This window comes from Lampris incognitus, chromosome 1 (assembly GCF_029633865.1).
Source record: "Lampris incognitus isolate fLamInc1 chromosome 1, fLamInc1.hap2, whole genome shotgun sequence".
NCBI classification, from domain to species: domain Eukaryota; kingdom Metazoa; phylum Chordata; class Actinopteri; order Lampriformes; family Lampridae; genus Lampris; species Lampris incognitus.
The window spans coordinates 15,630,768-15,658,573 of record NC_079211.1 but is presented as its reverse complement, the minus strand read 5'-3'; the positions used below and the strand labels follow the sequence as shown (position 1 = coordinate 15,658,573).

Sequence of the window (27,806 nt, the reverse complement as noted above, 5' to 3'; positions counted from 1 at the left end):
CTAACCACTGTGCCACTGTGCTGCTCCAAATATATATACTATATGTAGCATTTGCACACATTAAATTGTCTTTTTCTTAAATCGGTTGACATGTATAAAACATTTAAGATATTCGGATATAGGGTCTTTCAGTCCCAAGTTAAAGCAAGGGAGTAAGAGACGGCTTGTTTTTGAGTGCAATGTCCCTTTAAATAAAAGTTTACGTATCTGCATTGGCCGTCGCTATGCCAAACAGGTTAAGCTCACTCATAGCTGGCAGTGATGTAAGTTCTTTGTTCCACTGCCACTTGACCCAAACCACACAGAGTACACCAAAGCCTCAACACCACCAACCTCTGACCGGCACGCCATCAATATGGAAATCCATCCAAACCACTTATTTAGTTTACTAATCCGCACAGATTTGGGTGCAGAAATAGATGTTATTATGTAATCGCAAGCAGCTGTACTCTATAAATCAGATGTGACATACATTTTGTGTTTGCCTCTTGGGATCAAATTAAAGAACGAAATCCCAGCATCCTTTCTTATCTTTCCTCAAAACTCAACCAGGAGAACGGTCCTAGATGGGCAGATGAATCATGAAGGATCATCTGAGGGTGAAATTGCGCAATGTAGCAGCAGACAAATAGAAAACACAAAAATGATGAAGACAAGTAAATAGTGTTGACACTGAGGCAAGAAAATGTATAAAAAAAGTAACTGCATATTTATTTAGAGTTTAAAGGTTGAACCAGATGTTCCATTGTGCAATGTTAGCATTTCCCAAGGCAGTGAGAGAACAAACACAGAGATGTACAAATACACATGGCAGCTATTCATGTCAAACACTGGAATTGGATTATTGATATGGGTACAAATATGCATTATGGCTGTTCATGTTGCCAGAATTATGGTGACAAGTGGCAGCAAGAAAATTATGCAGATGTGCATATTTTGATATTGCTTTGTGAAAATGTTTAGATAAAGTGATACACGTGTTGTGGGTCTGTGCACTGTTACTATTTTATCATACACATGATAAGGAGAGGTGGCACGGTGGCGCAGTGGTTAGCACGGTCGCCTCACAGCAAGAAGGTCCTTGGTTCGAGCTTGGGGGTAGTCCAACCTTGGGGGTCATCCCAGGGCGTCCTCTGTGTGGAGTTTGCATTTTCTCCACGTGTCTCCCCTGAGAGCAGGATAATGGATGGACAGATGATGAGAAATTATGTTTTTACATTACAGAGGCAAAATCTTTATGTCCTATTATGAAGTTTCACCAGTGATAAGTGCAAATCATCAAGAATGAACTTCTGATCATCAGCCACTATTATACATACATGTAGTTTAATATGAAGTATGTAAAGCTTGTACCTTGAAACTTGACATTTGAAAAGGGTATTATTCATTCACACCAGAGTGGTATGTTAAAATAGCTAAAAAAAAGTGCTACAACACTGAATTCAGCCAGGATTACCACAATGGTGTTCTAGTTTACACCAGTTAGGTTACCCAGCCAAAGAGTATGATGAGCTACCTTCTGATTCTTCTTGTTACACCCTAGTACTGATGATGTCGCAAAAAACGTGCTAAGTTGAGCGACAGGTTAGGATACCTCCTTGTTTGGTGTCTAGGCTACTTTCTCTCACTACAAGTATAACGGATGATGCCCCAAACATTTCTGCAGCTGGTCATCCCATTTGTTTCTCACGCCTTTACACTGCGAGCTAAGGAAATGTCTCAGTTCGTTTCATTCTTTGTCTCACTGTTTCCCGAGACAAAGCCGCACTTCAGCAAAAGCGCAATTCCGTGACTCATCCCTGCTTACGTAAAGTAGTGATCAACAGTTGACATTTGCAGACAACTATCAGCACCCTGCCCCCCCCCCCCCCCGTGATGCGGTCCAAGCGAGCATAAACAAGGACCTCTACTCTTGTTCTGTGAGGACACGGCTACTCGTGCAGAAGCTAATAACACGAAGTACCATTCCAAACAAGAATGACATTCTTTGTCTGCACACACTGTAAACACATGATGTCTGTAGCTCCTCAACCTACAAACTTCAACCCTATCTCATATGTGGGTCAAAGAATAGCTGTTTTTCTTAGAACAGACTGAACCGTTTACACTAGCGTTCTGCGAGGGTTCAATTTTGGCATTTAAACTGGGGTTTGGCAATAACTTATATGGTGCATGATAAATAAGCTGTAAAGCTGATGAGAAATCGCACGTTCACCGCCATTCAGACCTCTATTGCACACAAACCCAGTATTGTGCACAAGCTGCAACCTCAATTCACATAAACGCGCTTTCTGCCAGTTCAGCAGCTATATTCATTTACTTGCTTTATGGGATGCACATTAGTGTGTTCAGGACTTAAACATTTTGGAGCCTTTGAGTTATTTCCAGAAGGCATGGCGTCATCGCTGCACATGTGTTCAGTGTTACTCGCCACAACCAGCAATAGAATTGAAAGAGGTATAAAACTTGAAAAGCGTTTTATACAGAATTAAACCCTTTCCCTTTTTCATTGCTGCATTTTATTTATTTATCTATTTTATTCAATTTTTTTGTAAACAAGCTGAGTCAATTAGATGGAATGGTCTTCAGGGCACGCCTTTAAATTCCATTACCTTGACAACAATGCTCATTTCACGTGCCCCGAGGATATTTTTCCCTCTTAATTTATCCTCTAAATAAAGCCCTGAATATTGGGTGGTGCACGGCCAATTGGTGTTCAGTCATTCTTTGTGCACAATAACAACTGTTCATTTAAGGCTTTTGTGGGTTACGGTAGGCAGGAAACCTGTTTTGCAGATACGATGTTGAAGTGTGTATTTAATGACTGAGCCATATCGGGCAAAACCCCAAATGCTGGTGTGTGGCACTGGCGCTCCTGTGCCATGGGAAAGGTCACACTTGTTTACAAATGAACTTAGTTTCATTGGTAAACCCCAATAAGCGTATTACGTAGGGTCTTACAGAGAAGTAAATTTACCCCTAATCCACTCTCACGTAGGGCTCAGATCACACAGAAACAAACACAACCTGGCAATGAACGTGTGATTGCAGAACTGTTTTACTGCAGAAAATTGTAAATGCGTATTAGCGATTAGGCTGTGAAGTGGTGAAAATGTTTGTTTGCTTTGATATATAAGGAATCTAAGATGCGTAGTTCTTCAGATTCATTCTGGTATTCCATGTACATCCTCAAAGTTTTGTACATATCCCCCATCATTCATTCATCCATCATTCATCTCTGATTACCATTTGAAGAAAACTGCTGCAAAGCTAATGTCTAATGAATGTAGAATGGATGCTTGGTGCAGATCTTCCACCTTGTCTGGATGGAAAATTAACCAGACAAAAGTAAATTTGAAAAAAAAAAACTGTTTTGCACATTTAATACCCAGTTAGTTGAGAGTTTCCTTTAGACATTACTTATGAAGTCTCCCTTATGTCAGACATGAAAGTAATATAAAGAATATATATATTTATAAATATTTTACTATTATGACACATAAGACAGTGCAAGAGAAGCAGATCTGGTAAAGCAGTTAATTCGGTCAGCAACCTTTACGGCAAATCCAGAAACTAAACGATTACAAAGAAGAATGTGTGAATGGAGATACTGGTCCAGGATGAAGGACGAGTGCAGGGACAGAAAGAGGGAAGACCAAAAAAAAAAGAAAAAAAAAGACCTGTTACAAAACCATGACCTTAATCCTCCTTTTGTGTTGGTCCTGTATAAATCAAACGTGCCCCGCTGCATTTATATCTTTCAAACATGTTTAAACTAACAATGGTCAATAGGAATGTTCTCTCATCTGTGACCCACATGACCTTATATCCAGAGATTAGTCCGAAGTTAAAACATGGCATGTGAATGTAACTAGGTCAGTTGGCACGATCGCTAAAGCATGTCACATGCCATAACCTAAAGTTGTTGTGTGTAAATGTCAGCAGAGCACTGAATTCTGCCCTAAATTCACTTATCTTAGTTGGCACCTATGTAGCAAATCACCTCTGGCAAGGCAAAAAACGGTCCCACTCACATGAAATCCTGTCAGATCCTAAAAGTGAATAGAGAGGAAAAATTAATGAACTTCATGAACATGGGGAGTAATTGATCACTATGCCCCAACCAAGAAGACATTGATGGATAACAATGGGATTTCCGCTGTGGATATAAAATCAGAGAAGTCAGATGAAGCCAATCAATAAAAGTTGGGAGATCAATTCAAACTAAGGATGTTATGAGTCTGTGGTTTGTGCCTTCGGCCCGCTGTATGCTTTAAAGTGTTGTTCATAATGTCAGATAACATTGGAAAGCTCCTTTGTGATGTTTGGTTTGGGAGTTCTGAGTGTGTAAATTTCGAAAGCAACAGCATGAAGTCTACACCCTCTGTCTGCAGCCATTGGCCAGGTGTGCATAGGTGTGAAAATGGGTGGGGTTTCAAGTGGTCTGCAAATTCTACTAGACAATTCTGACAGCTATAAAGACAGGTGTCCCCCTGCATGAGGGTTAATGTTACTAGGAGCAGATGTAGCCTTGTAGTCAACACCACCCAAGGCAAGACCAAGGCCCCATCGCAGTACTCCCCCTTAGCCTTACCACTCAGTCCTAACCATCCAATGTGGGTTGGATGTCCCAATTTTATTTGGGATGGAGGGGTAGTGTTCATCTAGCGCCTCCAGATAGCCCTCTAAATGGGGCATTTCCAGATATAGACTCAAAAACGAGTGGTTGAATGAATGCATTGCAAACTGTGGTGAAAGCAGATTGAAAATGGCTGCCAGTGCCAGTAAACGTGTAAAAATGTATTCACAAATGTTTATGGAAAAAACTTAAAATCAGAATATCTGAGTTGAATGTGCATACACACCTTAAGAAAATCGCTATGTACGTCAGTATAAACTTTTTTTCCCCCCGGAAATTACGTTTTCATGACATAGCGAACATTGTTTTTAATGACAGTAAATTGAATTGAATTGTACACATCAAAAACTACAAAAGATTGGGTTAAATGCATGTTCTAAAAAATAATTAAAACAAGTTATTGTTTTAATCTTATTGCTAGATTCACTAGTTTTATATCTCAAATGACTGGTGTTAGTGGGTAGCCTTTGTTCCTAGTTTGTTCACTAGCTTTGAGCTTAGCCTAACTTAGCAGTTAGCTTTATTGTATGGTTCGGTTTCTGATCTGCTGTGCGTACTGTTACAAGACAGTAGTCAGCTGTTAACCTAAAGCATTTGCTCTTCAGACTTTCAGCTAGTATTAATGTTATTGGGTTCCTAGTCTGTTCACTAGCTTCGAGCTTAGCGTAGCTTAGCAGTTAGCTTTATTTTAGGGTTTGGTTTCTGATCTGCTGAGCGTGCTCTTACAAGCCAACAGTCAGCTGTTAGCCTACAGCGTTTTTTTCTTCGGACTTCTGGCTTTTGGCTTGGTGAGGTTCAGCTTTGTAAGATCAATAATTTTCTGTTTATGCTCTTACTCTCTCTTCTCTTCTATATTCTGCTCTAACCTCTTCATTTGTCCTAGTATTTACGCTATTTTCAGTGCTTACTTCATTTATCGCTAGATTTGCTAGTTTTCTTTCTCAAATAATTCTTATGTTAGTGGGCAGCCTTTCATTCACAGTCTGTTTACTAGCTTCGAGCTTAGCCTAGCTTAGCAGTTAGCTTTATTGCATTTGCAGTCAAAGCAGCCTTGTTAAAATAATGGTGTGGGGTGACTGTTCCGCAGGTATGGATTGGTTGTCTCTACTAGAGAGATGTGTCCATGAGTTAGAGCAACTTCTTTCGACTAGGATAACGTTAAACGTGATGGACACTCCAGATAGTCTTGGGCCTGACAGCAGACCTGCTATTTTTAGCACTAGCTCAGCCTTGTTGGCAGATGCGGCGGAATTTGTCCCTGTTTGCCAGCGTGGGAAAGCTTGCAAAATCAAGCCACCGGTTGTGTGGCCTGTTCTGCAGCCACCTCTCCCGACTGCAAACCGGTTCTCGTCCCTCACCAGCCCTATTGCTAGTTCAGCTATTGCTAGTCCCACCATCCAACATGCCTTTCCTGCTCCTGTTTCAGCAGCAACCTTGTCATTCATGTCAGTACCAATAATACGGGTCCCTTACCCGTGAGGGATTATGATAAGATGTACAGTAGGCAGACCTCAATGAACCGCTGGGTGGCACATTACTGTAATGAGTAGGGATTCAGTTTTGTTGATAACTGGCTTTTTTTCTTGGGCCACCCTTACCTGCTGAAAGTGGACAGTATTCACCATCCTTGGGACACCGCGGCTGTTTTATCTAGCAATATAGTTAGCTGTCTATCTTTAGTTTGACACTAGGGACTTATCATTCAGCTGGTTGCAGGTGATTAGAGAGCCTGCTAGGTTTAAACCTAGTACGGATTTGGAGTCAACTAGTTTAGTTAATATGTATAGTTTAGTCAATAGGTGTAGTCAGATAATTTCTGATAGTATAGATTATCAGATTGACAGCTAGATCTTTAATATTGAGACCTTCTCCCTTCCCTGCTCAATTGCTCCCAAGCTCTCCTCTCCTAAATGTGTGAATCACAATAATCCAACAATCATTCCTACCGCTGCTGGTGGTGAAATGTCCAAGGAAACACCTAATAATCTAGAGATCCAAGCACCCAATGTTACCTAAAGTGTGATTGCCCATCATCCAAAGTGTAGGTCTTCAAAATTGTTAGCTAATAATACAGGGTACAATGCGTCATCGTGGCCCAGTGGTTAGCGCTGTAGCCTTACAGCAAGAAGGTCCTGAGTTCGAACCCTGGGGTTGTCCAACCTTGGGGGTCAACTCAGGTCATCCTCTGTGTGGAGTTTGCATGTTCTCTCTGTGTCTGCAGTGGGTTTTCTCTGGGTGCTCCAGTTTCCCCCACCATCAAAAAGACATACATGCTAGGGTTAATACTCCGGGTGGCATGGGGGCCCAGTGGTTAGCACTGCTGCCTCACAGCAAGAAGGTCCTGAGTTTGAACCTCAGGGTTGTCCAACCTTAGGGGTAATCCCAAATCGTCCTCTGTGTGGAGTTTGCATGTTCTCCCCCTGTCTGCAGTGGGTTTTCTCCGGGTGCTCCGGTTTCCCCCACCATCAAAAAGACATGCATGCAAGGGTTAATACTCTGGGTGGCATGGGGGCCCAGTGGTTAGCGCTGTTGCCTCGCAGCAAGAAGGTCCTGAGTTTGAACCTTGAGGTTGTCCAACCTTGGGGGTAATCCCAGGTCGTCCTCTCTGTGGAGTTTGCATGTTCTCTCCATGTCTGCCCCCATGTCACCATCAAAAAGACTTGCATGCTAGGGTTAATACTGCTGTCTGGCATGGCAAGACAAACTGGAGTTGGTACCTGGACGCTGCACGACGGCTGCCCACTGCTCTTAGCCACACAGCTAGGATGGGTTAAATGCAGAAAGAATTGGCCCACAGGGATTAATAAAAGTACTAAAAAAATAAAAAAAGAGTGGATGTCTAATTCCAATTAATATTTCATCTAGTGGTAGCTCTAAAGTTCTGTCTACTTCTGATTACTGCAACAAGATGCTTAAATTTGGTTTTACAAATATCAGGTCACTGTCTACCAAAGCCTTACTAATAAATGATCTGATTCTTTAACATAGTTTTGATATGATTGGGTTATGTGAAACATGGCTGAAACCAAATGTTTTTCTTCCTTAAATGAAGCTTCCTCACATGACTATACTTATGTCCATGTAGCTCAGGCAAATAAACAAGGTGGGTGTGTCACCTTAATATACAAGTCTGTTTAAAAGTTAACTTCTAAACTTGAAACTAAATTCAAATCTTTTGAGACTCTTATTCTAAGTCCATCTCCCTCTGCCATGAACAGACTCTGTTCAGTCCACATTGTGATACCCTATCGACCTTCCAGCACTTACTCACTATTTGGTGAAGAATTTGGAGAATTTATCTCATGTCTTGTTACTCATTCTGGTGAGATTCTAATTCTTTGCTATTTCAATATTCATCTGAATAAGGTTGGTGACCCCCTAAGTAAAGCCTTTCTGATGCTTGTTTATACTTTTTGGTTCACTCAGTTTGTTCAAGAGTCGACTCATTGCAGTGATAACACCCTTGATTTGGTTTTATCTAAAGGGATAGCTGTTTCTGATCTGACTGTCTTGCAAATCACATCTGCTGTGTCAGATCATTTTCTCATTAAATTTGAAGCATCAGTGGCGTGTCTTGTTAATTTCTGCACAGATGTAATTTCCACTCACCACATTGGGCCATCCACTATAGCTGCATTTGTCCAGCAGCTGCCTAAAGTCTTGGCTGCTTTCACTGTAGAGACAGACTCTGATAAAAATCTCACTAGCGACTTGAATGTGGCCCTCTCTAGTCTCCTCGATTCAGTTGCACCTCTCACTACCAGAGCTAGGTGACTAAAGAGACCTACACCCTGGTTTAACGACGAGACGTGCTCTTAAGCAGCCCTGCAAGATACTGAAATGTAAATGGCAAAAATCAAAATTGGAAGTTTTTTACCTGTCTTAGCATGAGTGTTTATTGAAATACAAGCGTGCTTTATCTGCTGGGAAATCAACCATCTATCTTGCTTAATTAATTTTAATAAGCATGGGCGTCTGGGTGGTGTAGCGGTCTATTCCATTGCCTACCAACACAGGGATCGCCAGTTCAAATCCCCGTGTTACTTGGTCGGGCATCCCTACAGACACAATTGGCCATGTCTGTGAGTGGGAAGCCAGGTATGTTTTATCATTCAACTAAGTGACATCTTCAGACTGAAGATGTCACTTAGTTGAATGATGAAATGTATTTGTCAATAAACGTATCCAGATGAACAGATTCAACCTTCTTTGATTTTCTTACCTGGATTATTGAGCATGCATCAAGACATTAGACAGAATAAATTGTAATTTTGGTGTCTCTGGCCTAGCTCCCTCTTGACTTAAGTTCTGCTTATCTGGAAGAACACAGTGTGTCTACTATTATATTATTATGTTGACATTCTCTGATGTTAAATATGGCATACCTTAGGGTTCGGTTCTTGGCTCGCTACCGTTCTCTCTTTATATTTTGCCTCTCAGCCAAATTATACTCAGGCATGGAATAAACTTCCATTGTTATATGGATGATAGTCAGCTATATGTGCTGATGACAGTACTCAAATTATTAATTTAGAGACCCGCTTGGCTCCTGTGAAAATTGGGTGTCACTAAATTTCCTGCTTTTACATTTTGATAAAAATGAGATGTTCATTGGCCCTATTAGAAACAGAAACCAATCTGATCAAGTAAGAGTAACGCTCAACAACTCTGGGATTTCACAAAGTGTCACAGCCAAAAATCTTGATGTTATGTTTGACCCCAGCCTTTCCTTTGATAAGCACATTAAAGAAATCACCAATACTGCCCCCCCCCACTTACCTAACATCGCTTAAATTCGGTCTTTCCTGTCCGTGGCTGATGTAGAGACTCTAATACATGCATTTGTTTCATCCAGACTTGATTACTGTAATGTTCTGTTTTTTAGGTCTGACTCTTGCTAGTACTACAAGTGTTCAGATGGTTCAAAATGCTGTAGCTAGAATCCTAACCAAAACTAGAAAATTTGACTATATCACACCAATTCTTGCCTTCATTCTTTGGCTTCCTATCCATGTTAGATCAGACTTCAAGGTGCTTCCGCTGATTTATAAAATCCTAAACGGCTTGCCCCATCTTACCTGTCTGATCTCCTTAAACTGTATATTCCATCTGGTGCCTTTTGCTTTCAAAATACAGGGCTTCTGTGTGTACCCAAAGTAAAAAAAAAAAAGTCAGCAGGTGGCAGGGCCTTAAAACTCATCTTTTTGCCTTAGCCTACAATTAGTTGCCTTTAAATTGAGTACTTCACGGCCTGTACTGCATGAAGGGTAGGTTTCTGTCTCAATGAATTTACCAGGCACTGTTCTGCCGATGTATGTGACTGGTGTGATGTGAGTCTCCCCTGTGTCCATGTGTAGTCTTTCTTCTTGTCGGGTCTACATGGTGATTGATGGTGGTCACATGGCTCAGGTCCTAGGCTGTTCATGTGGCATCTGGACACTACTTGGTATCATCCTCATCATATTCTTCATATATCTTACAATTCCATTATAATTCTGTTATCCTCTTTCAATGTTGTGTTGTGTAAATGGTGTTCTATTCTGTAAACACAACATCCATTGCACGTCTTTCTGTCTTGGGCGAGAGCTCCCTCCTTTGTTACTGTTCCTGAGGTTTCTTCCTATTAAAGGATTTATTCCTTATCCGATGTGAGGGTCTAAGGACAGGATTTTGTATCGCTTTGTAATTTGTGTTATTGGTCTATACAAATGAAATTCACTTCACTTCACTATATTATTCATTTAGGCTTTTTTTCCCCCCTCTGCCAAGAGAGGATTAAAATTTTTATTTTCCAATGTTTCAGAGGCATAAATTATTATTAATAATAATAATGATAACAGTGATAATAATAGTAATACTAATAATAATGAAATTAATTAATTAATTAATTAATCTCCTCAGGGAAATAACATTTAAAAAAAAAAAGTACATTAAATTCATGAGTCCGCTCTTGCTGACACCAAGTTAAGTCCGAGTCCAGTCTAGGTCCATACTTGAGTACGGCCCTAAGCCAGATGTGCCAACCTCAGCTGATTATAGAAACAGCTGGCCTAAACTGGGTCAGTTCTATCAGCAGTACATATAAAAGGTTTAACCCACCTTTCAAAGAGTGACCAGTGCTTTGACAGCTGACAGGAAATGACTCGGCTGATGCTCTTTCCTGTCCAACTAACGGCCAGAAACTCCATGTGGCCACAGGAGATGGAGAGAGAGAGAGCGAGTGAGAGACATAGACACAGAAAGAGAGAGCGAGAGTGAGAGACCATGTTTGTCTTGACATCGAGCCAGAATAGCTTTCCCTCAGGAAACTCCTTGAAAAATGCAAAATTCAGACCTGAATAGCGCTTTGTGAGCCTCACGCCACAGCTGAGGCAGCAGGAGTACAAGCCAGGAGGATTCTGAATATTTCCTCGGTTTGTTTTCATCCGTGTATCTCTGTGAGATCCTATTGTTGACCAGATAGTAGGAAACGGCCGGGATTTCAAGTAAATGAAAGCCACCTCTTTTTAGGGTTGAGGACTCAGCTACATCCTTGATGCACTCTGCAGAGAGGTGTCCTGGTTAAAAAAAAAAGGATTGCATTTGATTCACACCTCAACACCTCCAGGTTCTTAAAGAGTCCCTATTTTCTTAATTTGGAGCACTGAGCCTGCTTTCAGTCCAGATCAGCTCAAAGCATCCAAATCAATGGATTTTTATGTTTTAATCCAAAACTTTTTGTTGCACTTTGTTGGCTTATGCTCTTTTTCTGGTATTGTTTTTGCCATCCATCCACACTTAATGGATAATTATATATTCAATTGTATATTTAGTCATCACCTCACACTTCTTCTGAAGTGTGATGTCATTTCCTCTGGCTAGTTTACATTAAAAAAAAAGATTTCTCAAAGATACTTTTTGGTTTATATTGTTGACAGTATTAGTGTTAATGATTTAATGTGGTTTCTGATCAATCAGTCGATCAATTATGTTCAAAAAAATTGAAATATGGGTGCTTAATTTCAATAGTCTAATGAACAACTTGCATTAACAATTTTGTGCCAGAATCAGTTATAAGCCTACATTACAGGTGGCTGCTGTAATGGTTGCTTATGAACAATTAATTGGTTATAAATACATGATCTACAAATGACACAGTATATATCTGATTTAAATTTATCTTGATTTGATCTTGCTTGAATCGGAAAACGTTGGCAAAATAATTGGCGGCACGGTGGCACAGTGGTTAGCGTGGTCACCTCACAGCAAGAAGTTCTGGGTCGATCATCCCAGGTCGTTCTCTGTGTAGAGTTTGCATATTCTCCTCCCTTGTCTGTGTGGGTTTCCTCCGGGTGCTCGGGTTTCCTCCCACAGTCCAAAGACATGTAGGTCAGGTGAATCGGCCATACATTGTCCCTAGGTGTGTGTGTATGTGTGTGTGTGTGTGTGTGTGTGTGTGTGTGGGCCCTGTGATGGACTGGCGGCCTGTCCAGGGTGTCTCCTCGCCTGTCGCCCAATGACTGCTGGGGTAGGCTCCAGCATCCCTTAACCTGAATTCGGATAAGCTGTTTGGATTATGGATGGATGGATGGATGGATGGTTATAAATATCCATGAATTAATTGAGGAAATCCTGCTCATTGCAAGACTTTTCACACCCCTTATACAACTCCTGTCAGCTACTTCTCTCATGTTGCCTTTTCAAAGTGCCACTTGCCTAGGAAACATGTTTTAACGGCTTTTATTCCATCTGCTATTAGCGTAATTAACAGTCAACCAAGGTGACCTCATCAATCCGTTCTTAACTTTTTTCGCTCTATTATATACCTTTATCTACTACAGTGTGTGCACGCTATGCCAGTCCATGCCTGTTTCATGTGCTATATTGTGAACCCATGTCAAAAGTAAATTTTCTATCTTCTTGTCGTGATAGACAAAGTTTTCCAAGTCTGAATCGAATCAGTGGATGTTATAACTCATTAATTAACAAATGCTTATAACCAATCCTCCTTGTTATGGTCCCTTTTCTGCATCACGTCATCCACACAGCTTTACACCACTCTGATCAGCACACCTTAGCCAGAACCCGCACAAAGTCAGAACAATCTCTGCACCGTAAAGTCCCAGACGTGAGTCAGCCAGCCTGGAAAACAAATCATTAACATTTCCATGACCCTGATAATAGCGGCATGAACAAAACCCCACGCCATAGGGAATACGTGCAGCCATTGTGCTCGACCGCTAAACTGCTGCTGCAGCTGAGATGACGGCTTCCTCTCTTTCTAACCCTCAACAAACATTGTGACCCTGAATTTTTGTGATTCTGTTTCTTTTGGTTAAAAACCCCACTGCAAAAATCCCCCATAAGGCACCAGGAAATGTCTGCCTGCTATAACACCAAAGCCTGGGTGAATACCCAATTCAACAGTTCTAGCAAACAATGACAGCTCAGTGTCGAAATTCAATAATAATTTCATCATTGTTGATGCAATGCTTAAGAATTCATTTTGAGGCTGAATAATTTTGGCGAGCCAGTTACTTTTTGCCTCACTTATTTTTTCATAGTTTTTTTTTTGTTTTGTTTTTTTTGTTTTAGGTAGAAAACAATTTTCAGATAACAGTAGCAAAAATGTTGACAGAATTACTCTGAACCAAGCTAAAATCAGGTCATGAAATGTCAGATTGTGGACTGCTGCTGTCGAAAATATTGCACTCAATTTAGCTGTCGTAAAAGATAGCAGTCTTAAAGACGGTTTGTTAGTACTTCTGTGTGCCTATACTTTCTGCAGAGTGTACTGTGTGCAACAGGTTTTGCTTATGTAATCTGGGTAACATCGCGTGCTCTATTTACTGACCTTAATTGTAATGTCAAGACTGAACCGAGTCTAAAATGTGCATGCAGTGAAATGTGGTTCGATCAAAAGTACACAAGGAAGTGGGCTGACTCATAGGCACAGGCTTACACGCATGCATGCACGCGCGCACATGCACCCACGCGCACACACGCACACATGTAACCTGATGAGTGAGAAGCGGTTCGTGACAAGCGTGTTGAGTCTGCAGTGAGCTGTAGACAGTCGCTGCTCGGGGGTCTGTCTGCTTTGAATGTTATGTAACACACAGGCTTGGCCACATTCCACACTAGTATCTGATTGGCCGTGGGAAGCCAGAATATTTGAATATCCCGCCCCCTAAACGGTTGCAGACTGGTACCCAGGTAACTGGACATAAGAGTATTTTGAATGAATGGATATATTCACTTAAACACATCCATACCCCTTAGCCTTAAATAAATATATAAATATAACTAAAATAAATAAATATAACTCTTGAAGCCTTTTCTATTTTTGGTTTGATTAAAAAATTTTAAAAAAAAGTTGTTTGGGTAAAGAATGAACTCAGTGAACCGAAAGAGGGGAAAAAAGAAGAAATATGAACCTAAATCAGCAAATTCAACCTCTTGGTCTCCAGGCATTTGGCTTCTGTAGCATAATCGAGTATGGAAGTGGACTGGACTTCCAGTGCATGACAAGTCAGTCATGAAACAGCCGGCTTACATAAGAAACTGAATTCTCATCATGTCTGCTGTGAGATTCATGGGAAAAACTCCTGTTTGACTTTTACTTCTAAAAAAAACCAAAAATACAAAGCAACACATTTCAGCCAAGAGCTCAGGTCAGAGCCTCAGCCAGGTCTTTAATTTTGTTGTCCTCTTTTTAGAAACCACCGAGAAATAGGGGACAAGCTGAGAAAATATACAGCCGCTATCTTGCGCTCCATTTTGCTTGACAGAGCAATGGACGAATCTGTCGACCATTAAGATTGCATTGGTCTCTGTTTGTATGATGCAGGTGTGTCTCTCTGGGGCACATATAAAAGTTACACTTTTATATTTTCTTTGCAGGGAATTCTTTATTTTTTGCAGAAAATTCTCTTTGTGCCTTCGATAAATAAAAACACGAGATAGTTGCTGGTTACGGTTGACATTTTCAGGTCAGCTTTTCAGTGACGCCGGTTTCGCTGTCCGTTTACTTTGCTTATAGGCTATTCCTCCTGCTTGATTTCCCCTTTTCAGGAGCATTGAGGATGTAGGTCTTTCCTCTATCCCTCCGCTCCGCTCCATTTCCCAAACCATGCATGTTACGTAAGCAAATAGCACCGTGTCAGCGGGCAATTTTGCACGACTCTCTCCGTCGCCCTTTATTTTTGATGTTATTGTTCGCAAACACACATTTGTTCCTCTATCAGCCGGTCCCTGTCGGACAGAGACAGATGTGACCTACTTATACGCCGCAGGGTCACGTATCCTGCTTGATTTGGCCTTGTCCATCTTTTGACTTTCAATGTCCGACATAACCAGAATTGGCCTGTTGCTACCAGACGTTCTTGGCCGTGCATCGGCAAAAAGGGGCGGTGGGCCGCATCCATTGTTTGTCTTTCAGGCTGTTCAGCCGTGCCACTTTCCCTGCCTCCCTCGTCCGGAGGTGCGTTACAGCCTAAAACAAACGCCGTGCCAGCAGCCAGGGCATTTGCCTGTTGCCAAACACAGCTGCTGTCTTTCCATTACAAGGGCAATGACTCACCATGGCATGCGCAGCGGGTACAGGTTATCTGTCTTTGGCTGGGCTTCTTGTGTAGAAAGGTTTTAAAGTTTGCCTCATGCATTGAGTTTTGATGGACACCTCAGGGTCAACAACAACATGCAAGACAAACTGGCGTGTTCAAGTGTTTCATGGGTACAACGCGGGGAAGTTCATACTGGTTTATATCTTGCCCTGAAAAATCCTCCTTTAGTTCTTATGCAATGAAATTCAAAGAAACAGTTCAAATTTATGCCATCAACCTTTCTGATCAATGCTTCAGCTTCCTTTCAGCTCCTTAAGCCGCACATATGGAAACTCCAAAGAGGCCATCCGAGAGGACTGTAAACTGAGCAGTCAAGCGGAAAAGTAAATGCAAAGCATTGCCGGTATGCTAAACCAAGATGGCAACCATCCAACTGGTACAGTATGTACAGCTATCGGCGAAAAGGGTCATAAATTCTCATACTTCACACGTAATTTGTCATATTTTCACATTCAGCTGTTACATTTTCGAATACTTCCCTTCGCTGATGGGGCTCTTTGGGGCTAATTTTACGATGCTATGAGAGAAACTAATAATATACCTTCCCCTCAAAGTGTCTGTGTGGACACTTATGTGCATGTGTGTGTTGAAAATTACTTATTTATTAGTGCCCTTGTTAGAAAGAGCAAGCAAGAGAAATTGAGACCTTGTGTGTATGCATGTGCATGACCCTGCTGCATGTGTTTGTTGTCTTTGGTTGCATATTTTTTTTCACTCTCGACTGCCTTCACTGTGAACGGCTGGTATAAGGTGGGTGGATGAGGGGACGTGAGTCTGGATGGTGGCCTTCGTGTGACTCACATACTTTGTGCTGCAGATGGCCTCATGCTTCCCCGTGAGAACAGAGACAGAGCTCCGATTTGCCATCATGGACTTGTCCCTCACACTGACACACAACATAAACAGCAAGATGCAAAGATTAGGGTGTGACGCAAACAGCGTTTGGTGCAATGCGGCACCCGCACAAAGAAAGGAAGGAAGGAAGGAAGAAAGGTTGGTAGGTTAGTAGGTAGCAAGGTAGGAAAGAAGCAGTAGCTGCTGTCGCCATTACTTCGTATATAAAAGTTTGCTGTGATTTCGTTTTGAGAAGTGATACTTTGTCAATGCAAGAATTAAAAAGGCAGCATTTGACTTGGATCATATTGGTCATCTTACAGGTCTCTCAGATGGGGAATATCTCATTTTGAAGCAGAACTGTAAATTGATATAATTGAATTAAATTTAGCTGTGTCTAGAGTAGCGGTGTATTCCGTTGCCTACCAATACAGGGGATCGATCGCCAGTTCGAATCCCCCGTGTTACCTCTGGCTTGGTCGGGTGTCCCTACAGATACAATTGGCCATGTCTACGGGTGGGAAGCCAGATGTGGGTATGTGTCCTGGTCGCCGCACTAGCGCCTCCTCTGGTCGGTCACAGCGCCTGTTCGGGTGGGAGGGGGGAGCTGGGGGGAATAACGTGATCCTCCCACGCGCTATGTCCCCCTGGCGAAACTGCTGTCAGGTGAAAAGAAGCAGCTGGTGAGTCTACATGTGTCGGAGGAGGCATGTGGTAGTCTGCAGCCCTCCCCGAATCGGCAGAGGGGGTGGAGCAGCGACCGGGGCGGCTCGGAAGAGTGGGGCCAGATACAATTGGGAGAAAAGGGGGGGGGGATTTAGCTGTATCAAAATATAAGACAGTGATAACAGCAATAATAATAGTTTAAATCAATATGTAAAATAGCATCGTTTTAGCTGTAGTGTGACCCTACGTCTTCTTTTCTTTAGTATTAAACCTATTGTGCAACAGGTACATCCTGTTTATCATGGAAATTGGAGGGCAAAAAAAAAAAAGCCCTGGAGAATAGAAACCTACCCATGTAACAGGCAGCCAGCGTGTCACTTCCTGAAAAAGTCATGACCATAGATAGAGGTTTCAGCTCCTGTCATTGACAGTGGTGTACTGTGACATCATAATGTCTAGCCCATGTCCATCGCATCTGAGAGCTATTTACTGAGACACCACCTCAATGCAATTCCAAGAAACTGCTCTGAAGGAGACGTTTGTTGTGACAGGCCCCGTTACACATTAAACCAACACACACACACACACACACACACACACACACACACACACACACACACACACACACAGACACACACTCCTATGAGCACAACCAGCAGCAGTACCCCGTGTCACAGGCCCGAACATCGTGATTTGATTTAAAGCTATGGATAATGCAGTTAGTGGAATAACCTTATGCAATTATATAACCTGGCTGGCACACATACTTGCGTAACTCACTGTGTGCATGTAAGTATTCATATTTCTGCACACTTATGTGCACACACACACATGTGCAAACAGTTTGCAGTTTTTTTCCCTTTTTTGTTGGAGGGTTGGGGGGGGGGCTGCTGCTGCTCAACGACGTGAACTAAAGTTTGTCCATCACACATTTTTAAGGCTGTATTCGTGTTTTTTTTTTAAATATGGTCAGAAACTTTTAAACATTTATTACACTGCTCTCTGCGCAGCTTTATTTAGAAGGGTCTCTATTACTTTTAATAGGACTAGTAGGGCAAATCGTATAGGCTTATATTTACATGAGTTAAAATTTCTTTGATAATAAAGTATCTATCTATCTATCTATCTATCTATCTATCTATCTATCTATCTATCTATCTATCTATCTATCTATCTATCTATCAAGTTGAATGGACATAAATAGACAAACAAACAAAAAAAGCAGAATATTGTAATATGGATGCCATTATTGAGGTAAGAAAATATTTTTATCATTTTGTATAAACTGACCAGCAGGTTTTCTAAAGCAGGAAGACAGAGTCCTCTGAGAGGGTGGCATAGGCGGATTATGAGACAATGGGCCCCTGAACACAGACGGGTAAAAGCCCCCCGCCGGCCCGCCCGCCTGCCCAGCAGGGCAGGTGCACTGACTTGCAGCCAACAGCACAATAACTAAATTCACCTGTACGTCAACAGGATTTACAGCCCACATACACACAGTTAACACCAGCAGTGTGTTAACTAAAGACATGTGTAATTTGTGATATTGGGCTACACCAATAAAATTGACTGACTGACTGACTGACAGACATTCACCTGCAGTCTCCTTCAGTTTTTTTTGTTTTTTTTAGTCAGACTTTTGGGGCCTGTTATTGACACGAATGACTAAGCCCTTGGACCGTGTGACAAGAAATGCAGAGATAATAACAGTGACTTCACACGGAGGCTCTGGCTTAGGGGCCCCCTAGGCCCCCTGGGCCCGTTCAGTAATCCACCACTTCTCTGTAATATGATAGAAGAACGAAGCTGTTAATACACACAGTGAGAGGGATGAAGCGGCAGACCTCTGTGGGCCTACATCCACATCTGATTTTGATTGACGCCGTTCTTGTCATTCCTCACGTGATAACCACGGGAAAGACGAATCTATGTCACATGTGAAGAGACATAAACCCCGGGGGTGTGACTTCTAAACGGGTAATACGAACACAACTGTTGAACCTGTGGAAGCCATCACGTCGCTCCTTACATACTGTAATTGGCAGTATAATGAGGGGTCTTTTCGTCCCTTGAAATTTTCAGAGATTAGCCGTAATTGTAGCCTACACGGTGTATGGATAATTCCGAGCGCGTTTCTAAATGGTTGGAGGCAATTTCCCCGTGTAGTTTGCGCTACTGAATCACAAGCATTCATGTTCAGGACGCCTGTTATGTCACTCAGTGTATATCGGGCCTTGGATGCTGTACTTGCATTTGCTCAGAAAAAGGAGGACTTTCTAGTTAGTATGATCTCACAGGCAAGCGGACATATCTTAGAGCGTGACAGGTGAAATAAAACTACACGGGCTTTACTGATTTGGGAGGCTTCAGGGGCATGACTGACGTTCAGAGCAATACGGAAAACACTCCACATCGATGAAGCAGCGTTTAAAAAAAAAGAGCACAATGCGCATCCAGGTAGCGTGGCGGTCTATTCCGTTGCCTAGCAACACAGGGATCGCCGGATCGAATCTCGGTGTTACCTCCGGCTTGGTTGGGCATCCCTACAGACGCAATTGGCCGTGTCTGCGGGTGGGAAGCCGGATGTGGGTATGTGTCCTGTTTGCTGCAGTAGGGGCGCCTATTCAGGTGTGATCCTCCCAAGCACTATGTCCCCCTGGCGAAACTGCTGTCAGGCGAAAAGAAGCGGCTGGCGAGTCCACATGTATCGGAGGAGGCATGTGGTAGTCTGCAGCCCTCCCCCGGATCGGCAGACGGGGGTGGAGCAGCGACCGGGTCAGCTCAGAAGAGTGGGGTAATTAGCCGGATACAATTGCCGGATACAAAAGCCATGTGTCTATTTTGTTTGCTGGAAAGAAGCAGAAAACCATTTGTCCTTAAGTTGGCAAGCCCTGCAAATTTGTGGCCTCATTGCCTGTCCTGCTTACTCGTGTAACTGCAGAGCATGTACACTCAAGCAAGCAGTGATTGACGGTGTAGCTTTCACTTTCATATCATATTGTACCATCCATTGGATGCAAAGTACCATCCATAGAGCGAGAAGCATCTCGCTATAAAAAAAAGAAAAAAAAAGAAAACACAATAAGAAAGTAGTCAGCTGGAAATGTTTTAATGTCCGGTCATCCAGCCGACAGCTGGCGCTTATGGAAATCTCTAGGATGCAACCCCTTTTTAATTACCAACATTTTGTTTATTAACTGTGACTTAATTACGTATTTTGTCAGTAACTGTAATGGGTTACAATTACATTTGCTTTTTTTTTGTATTTGATTACATAACGCTGTTACTTGTAAGAAGTTACTCCCCAACGCTGGCCTCTGATTGGTTAGGGAGATCGGACCCCCCCCCCCCCAGAAACCGGTGAGAGCGGAGGCCATGTCAGACTGAAGATGGAGCGTAACGACTTGACAATCCTGTGTGATATCGGGCAAATAGTTGACACTATCATGTGAGCCTTCACCACATTTCATCCTGCCATGATTCATAAAGTGCTGTTACACAATTTGACATGTGATCAGACCGCAAGTCCATCTGAGAAAAAACCCTGTTCACAAGGTCAGTACTGAAGCCTGCTTGTACTCTGAGATGACCAGATAAACAGCTTTCATGTTGTGCTGGATATGCTGCATTGGTTTTACTACTCGCTGACACTGCCTAAAGCCTTTTACATTGCCCACCTGATTACACTAGTGATGCAGACACAGTTGGTCTTGGACAGTCCTTTCTAGCTGTTCTTGGACACCCGGTCTACTTCTTCCCAATTTCCAACATTGCATTTTGTCCTTTTGCGTCTCTTATGCGAGTGTCACAAACAGTTAAATTGCATTTTTGTACAAATCAACTTGACAATCAATAAAACTTGAACTAAGGCCACCCATGAAATCGAACTAATTTGACAATATCCATAGAATAACGTCGTCTCTGTTCGTTTGTGTTCACGTCCCTTCCTGTTTTTATCATTGTGTGCAAAAAATAAGTATGTATGTGCAGCATATGTGTATTTTTTTATGAAGAGCTGTGATAAATTAAAGCCACGCTGCAGCCTTCCAAAAAAAAAAAAACCCTTCAACTCAACCTTCAAAATGACTGAGTTCCAAACCAGTCCTTCTCCCGCCCTTCTGACAAGAGACAAGTTGAAGCCATTTGAATCATACGATATATTTTCCTCATGTAATCAAACCTAACGAACCCCAAATGCAACGATGCTAACGTGGCACGCCATGGTAAAGGTCAGCCCCTTGATCTCTCGCTGCGGTTTCTCATGTTTCCGAGACAATTTCCTTCTGCCGAGGGGCAGAAACTTCGAGTGAAGGTTGCAACCTGCCAAAGTTTCTGAGAGAAGCAAGCTCCTGCTCTGCTTCCAGTTTTCTCAAACAAGAGTCCCCATCCACACAACGGGACACGGCACCACAGAACAGGCCTTTCTATCTGATAGCTGCCCAGATAGAAAGGCCTGTTTTGCAACATAAGATGCCCTCTTTGTGTGTTTGAGCTGGTACATGTCAGTACAAGGGGGCTTGTGTTTGCATACAAGTGAATGGGAGTGTGTTTGTGTGTGCATGCACGTGTGTGTGTGTGCGTGCGTATGTGAGTGTTGTCGGTGTTTATGTGGATGTGCCCATACATCGACCGCTTGATCGGGACTCTATATTTGGCTTCAACGTGAGCGTGTGGTACACCTTTGACTCCAGTTGTGTTTGTTTGCTTGCGTTTGGTGTGTGTTCGTCCTCTGCTCCCAGACCAAAGTCATTTTAAGTCTGGTCCTGCCCCGGTCGCCGGCAGGGTGACACAGCATGGGGGCAGTGCTCCTGAACATAGGCCGGGGTTATGTTTATACTCCAAGCTTATCAGCTGCCACCGCGGCCTCACTGTTGCCAGAACGCCGCACTGAAGCAGGACGCCGTGTTCTGCACCGCTCGCGCAGCCCTTGCAGAAAACGGTCTTGACGTCAGCAGATATTTTTAAGAGGACTCCCAAGACTTGACATTCCAGCGTTGCTTTTCCTTGAACTACCTCTCTCGCTGTTTGCCTTATCTTTTTACGTGGCGTTAAGCACATTGTGTTGCAGTCCTTATGGATGGCACACACTCGGTAAACAAAGCTTGTTGTTGTTGTTGTTGATGTTTGGGAGCGTAAGGCATGGCCGAGACACTGATGGATGCTATGACGAAATGAAATGATACCGCTTTTATCACTGTATATTCCCCAGCACAGAGATATTTATATTCTCCCAGAGTGATGACACACTGCATGCCAGCACCCATGCAATACAAATCTGCAACATCTTGTGATAAACCCAATATGGCCACTTCACCCTCTCTCTCGAGGTCTTTCGTTTCTAGTCGGCGCTCAACTTAGACCCGCTGACGTTACTTCATATAGCAACATGAGGCTATAACCTATAGCTCCGCATCTGACATATGTACAGCATGTACCTTTTCTCTCTTCCTCCCTGGAAAGCTGTCAAACTGATATCACCGCTATGTATATCACCCGCCCCGCTGCACCGATGTTTATGTCGTTGCAAAGGGTTATGGAGTTTGCCTATGCATCTTGGATTGGATGGACCCATCGGTCCCCTGGACGCAACAGCTGGGAATGCCGTTTGTGTATTTGCCGCCACTGCAAATTGATACCTTTTCCCCTCCAAAGCACAAGTATGTCTTGATGACAGGCGGTAGGCCAATCAAAGGGGGTCACATTCATTGTCGAGAGACTCAAATCGATGTATATTTGATGTGTTACGGATATTGTTAGTGAATGCATATCGTAAATTTTAAAAAAATTGTTTTGATGGATGATGTTGGTTAACATTCATCAATCACAGCCCCAATTATGCCAATATAAGCCATCAAAAAGCGTTAAACTCAAACTCACTGTTAATCACGTTGGGACGCATGAATTGACGTCGCTATGACGGTCAGTAATGAGAAGTAGACTGTGTTGAGTCACATGTTGTGTTTGCGAGTTCACAGTAAGGCTTTTCAGGATCCGTCCAAAATGCCCAGCGGCTATGTTCTGACCCTTTCATGCCAACGATCTTGGACTTATCAACAATATGTTGCAGAGTTTAAAAGCCGCTTCCTGTGAACGTAGTTAAAAATGACCATGCTGCAGAAGTATTTGACCTCGTGGCAATTCCACAGGAAACACTGGACTCATAACCTCTCACGTATTTACGTGTCCCGTGCACAAACTCGGGGCAGAGATGTGTTATTTTATGCGTGTGAGTGTGTTAATGAGTTGTGGCTGGCAAGAAAACGTGTCATGTTATAAACACAGAATGTAAACTGCCCCGCTGAAGCATTATTTCACCTGCCTTCACTCCTACATACAGTCACTTTATTATGGGGCAGAGCAGGAAGTAGGCAAGGGAAGTGGAAACTTTGCTGTTTCAGTGTGCACACATGCCTCGTTAGAATTTCATTGACATGATTTTGTTTCTAATGAATCAAACTTTTTTTTAACGCGTTAGAATCACATTATGAATCAACACACAGCTTGTACTTGATAGTATTAACATGCCTCTAATTGAGAGGAAGGCAAAGTTCAACTCCCCGCCTGTTGCCCAAGCTCCAGCATCCCCGCGACCCTGAGAGCAGGATAAGCGGTTCAGATAATGGATGGATGGACCACCTTTCTGTTGATTTTTTTTTTCCTCCCCAGTTGTATCTGGCCAATTACCAGACTCTTCCAAGCAGTGCCAGTCGCTGCTCCATCCCCTCTGCTGATCCAGGGAGGGCTGCAGACTACCGCATGCCTCCTCCCATACATGTGGAGTCGCCAGCTGCTTCTTTTCACCTGACTGAGGAATTTCACCAGGGGGACGTAGCACGTGGGAGGATCACGCTATTCCCCCCAGTTCCCCCTTCCCCCCCAAACAGGCGCCCTGACCGACCAGAGGAGGCGCTAGTGCAGCGACCAGGACACACACCTACGTCCGGCTTCCCACACACAAACACGGCCAGCTGTGTCTGTAGGGACGCCCAATCAAGCCGGAGGTAACGTGAGGATTCGAACCGTCAATCCCCGTGTTGGTAGGCGATGGAATAGACTGCTACGCCACCAGGACGCCCCTTGATTTTTAATCTTAACTTGTAAATGACCCACTGAGGGGAACCGACCAACCCGTTGATCTAATTCTTAACAAAGGATAACATGTTTTGTTAGACTCTTGGGGGACAGATACGCATAATATGCATAATACACAAGAATGTATTGCTAAGTATGTGTTTAACAATAGAATTCACATATCAGAAACATTTCAGACACAGTGCCAGAACTCTTTTTCATCTTTGTCCCTGTCTTCACTGAACATTTTTTTGGCATGAAAATCAAGTTGTCAGAATTTAAGAAATGTTCAGACTGCTTTTCATAACCCACCGCAAGAGTCCCAAATCAAGACTTAAGGAGGCAAAAGTAGTCTGTGGGCACATGAATAGGGGAGACCGGGGATGGTTGGAACACTTTTTGTCTCAGCATCTATAACTCGCAGAATTTTTGTGCTGGAAGGCTCAAATTTTGACAAAAAAAAAAGTACCCTTATTTGTCTATTACAAGTAGCAATGTTTCCAGCTTCTCCAATTATAATCACATAAAACATTAATTGATATCAAATACAAGGATTTCTATTGTTACAAACTGCCCCACTGCCAGGACAAATTGTAACAACCTGGGGTAAGTTGTAACAGAAAGCGTGAAGAATTAAAAATTGAGACCACACCACAAAATATTCATCGAAACGAGTTTACTGCACATGTACCAACACTTCAACATCTTCCTGTGGTTCACCAAGAACAAAAAGAACTCACCACTGACTTTTTAATCACTTTCGGAATGACTGTAATCCACAATAATGAGGTGTTGTTGATGCTTTTAAACCTTTAGAGGGACTTTCTTCGAGAACATATTTACTTGGCTAACCGAGGAAGTGTCATTGTTTTTGTATTTGCTGTTGATAGTAATGCTGATCTTTTTAACTTTAGAAGGACTTTCTTAGAGAACATAGGAAGTGTTGACAGATATATGTAGGTCTGCCAGATGGGGTGCAGTCTTCGTGGGCCCAGAACGTGCAATTTACACATCTGATCCATTTTTCTTTGTGCTCTGAAGTTCCAAAGGGCTCCATGCACACAATGCAGAAATCTTACACCCTTTAGTCCTCACGTACACGAGTATTTTTGAAAACTTACGCAAACTACGTTTTAGGTTACTGAAAATGGACCTTTTGGAAAACTCCTTCCAGGGTGGAGATTTTCAGAATCTCCATTTTCACTGTTGACAGGGAAAACGGACCTTAGGCACATTGACTTTTTTTCAGGCTTCTGATTGGCTACCATGACTTTAGGGTTAGCGTTATATTGCCGCCTGACGGCTTGGCATGCTCTTGACAGCGCATTCATTGTGATGAGTAGCATGTGTTCTTGCGCTTTCATTTGGACGGAGATTTTTTTTTAAACAGTGCTTGTGTGGACGGGATTTTTTTTTTTTTTAAGAATGGAGGAGGAAAAACCCCGTTTTCAAAAATACCCGTGTGCGTGTGGACTAGACATTTCTCACCCACTGTCTTGGCATGCTGGAAAAAGGAGTAGGTTAGACAAAACGTGTTTAGATGTCATTTCAGGGTTCGTTGTAACACTTTTTTAAAAGGTGTTACAACAATCCAAACCTGTCACCCATTTGCTAGCTAGCTGTAGTAGCAGGGTGGTTTGAAATTAGCATAGATGAAATGCCTCACATTTTACTTAAGGGACTACTCTCTAATCTAGTACAAGTATTTATCAAAATATGGACTTGGTCCAAAAAAATACTTTCTTGGCTGAAAATCAGGTGTGTTGGCTGTAAAATCTGCATACTTCACACAGTTATGCAATTTCACATGCAAGTCAGGAAGGAAGTGGTCATAACTGAGCACATGATTCTTAGGTCATCCCTTCTTGGTGAAAGTGATGCTGTTTCAACAATCCCCAGTCTGCCCTATACATATGGTTGTCATTCAAAACAAGAGGAAACAGGAAATTTCTTAAAATTATCTGCCTCTGTAATTAATGTCAAAATATGACTTTCCAGTCATGTTCCCTTCGTTTTCAAACACAATGCAAAAAGCTGCAGCCTACTAAATACCAGAAATTACATACAAAGGTTAAAAAGCGGGAACATTTTTTCTTAAGACTTTTATATCAAATCATTAAGGTATTTCCTTAAACATGTTTTGTATTGTGTTTTTTTTTTGGGGGGGGTGGGGTAGAGCCCAAAGCAAATGAAAACTCTTCCAACACTGAATTATAAGGATTAGGTTGTCAGTGGTTATTGAAAGAATTTGTGTTTTATATTTTTGGCTGCTGTCTTCAAAAATACTTGCAAAATAACACATTTAATTACCGAGCGTAGATTTAACCTTCTAATTAAAGAAAACATGCGTCAACATCAGCTCTGTTGCATCATTACGGGTCATACTTGAGAGAATACGTTAAACCGTTGCCAGATATAGGTGTGTGGGCTTTGGAAGACAGGGCAGCGCAACCCATCTGAAGTTAATAATCCTTGGAATTCAGTAATTGCGTAAAGCAGGATAAACAAACAGGGGTGGCCTGCCCTGTCATTTGAAAAAAACAAAAACAAACAAACAAAACACAAAATCAGTAATCTTGTGACATTCCCTGCAGATAGAATAGTTACATGCTCACCAGAAAACAACCCTTTAATCCACAATAGCTGCGTGGGGCTGGAGCAGGTTAACCGGCTGTAATGTAAAGTTCACAACATCCCCAGGAAAGCAACAAACTCCCGACAAAAAACACAAGAACACATTTTACCTTCTAAGACACTTTTAAGGATGTCACAAGGCACCTGCCCTCTCCTCTAACATCATGACACAAACAAACTGAGATTCCTCTCCTTTGGTTCCAATAGTGTTTGGTTGTAAATTTGAAGTCATTTCTGTGACTTTGAAACGAAAGGTAATATTGTGGCAGGATGAGGAAAAACACAGGAGACGAAGGCGAGTTTGAAGTTTATTCCTCAGCTCCAAAAACCAAACTACAGCAGGAACAACCCTGCACCAGCGAGCCCGGGAACGTAAACCACGCCCCCAGCTCACAGTCCTGCTGGGTGAGAGGCATAGCCCCTACTGTCCGCCACACAATATCCATTTTACATCCGCTCCAAGTGTGGGAATCTGGGTCAGTGTCTGACATTTATAAGTACCCCCACCCCCTTTTTTTCTCCCCAATTGCACCCGGCCAATTACACCACTCTTCCGAGCCGTCTGGTCGCTGCTCCACCCGGTCTGCCGAACCCTGGAGGGCTGCAGACTGCCACACGCTTCCTCTGATACATGTGGAGTTGCCAGCCGCTTCTTTTCACCTGACAGTGAGGAGTTTCGCCAGGGGGATGTAGTGCGTGGGAGGATCACACTATTCCCCCCAGTTCCCCCTCACCCCCGAACAGGTGCCCCGACTGACCAGAGGAGGCGCTAGTGCAATGACCAGGACACATACTCACATCCGGCTTGCCACCCGCAGACACAGCCAATCGTGTCTGTAGGGATGCCCGACCAAGCCGGAGGTAATACGGGGATTCGAACCAGCGATCCCTGTGTTGGTATGCAACGGAGTAGGCCGCTACGCTACCCGGACACCCTGATATTTTTAAGTTTTGACTTGTAAATATGACTCTTCATGAAGGGAAATAAAGTTTTGCTAGCTTTCTTTTTAAAACAGTATCAACATATTCCATTAGCTCTTTGAGGTTGACTTTTCACAAGTTGTTTTGTCTCATCTCATCTCATCATCAGCCGCTTTTCTGGGGTTGTGTCGCGGTGGCAGCAAGCTAAGTAGGGCACTCCAGATGTCTCTCTCCCCAGCGACACCCTCCAGCTCCTCCTGGGGTATCCCAAGACGTTCCCGGGCCAGATTGGACATGTAGTCCCTCCAGCGAGTTCTGGGTCTACCCCGAGGTCTTCTCCCAGTTGGACCTGCCCGGAAAACCTCCAAAGGAAGGTGCCCAGGAGGCATCCTAATCAGATGCGAACCACCTCAACTGGTTCCTTTTGACTAAAGGAG

The 27,806-nt window shown here is 42.8% G+C and overlaps 1 long non-coding RNA gene across 1 annotated transcript; it reads right to left on the bottom strand.

Moving 5' to 3' along the window:
* Nucleotides 1-1,112: 1,112 nt before the first annotated feature.
* Nucleotides 1,113-10,866, bottom strand: LOC130107304 (uncharacterized). Its single transcript, XR_008809806.1, has 3 exons — nt 10,739-10,866; nt 4,004-4,052; nt 1,113-1,168 (listed from the first exon to the last, which is right to left on the bottom strand). It is a non-coding gene; the product is annotated as an uncharacterized LOC130107304 (long non-coding RNA).
* Nucleotides 10,867-27,806: the final 16,940 nt, after the last annotated feature.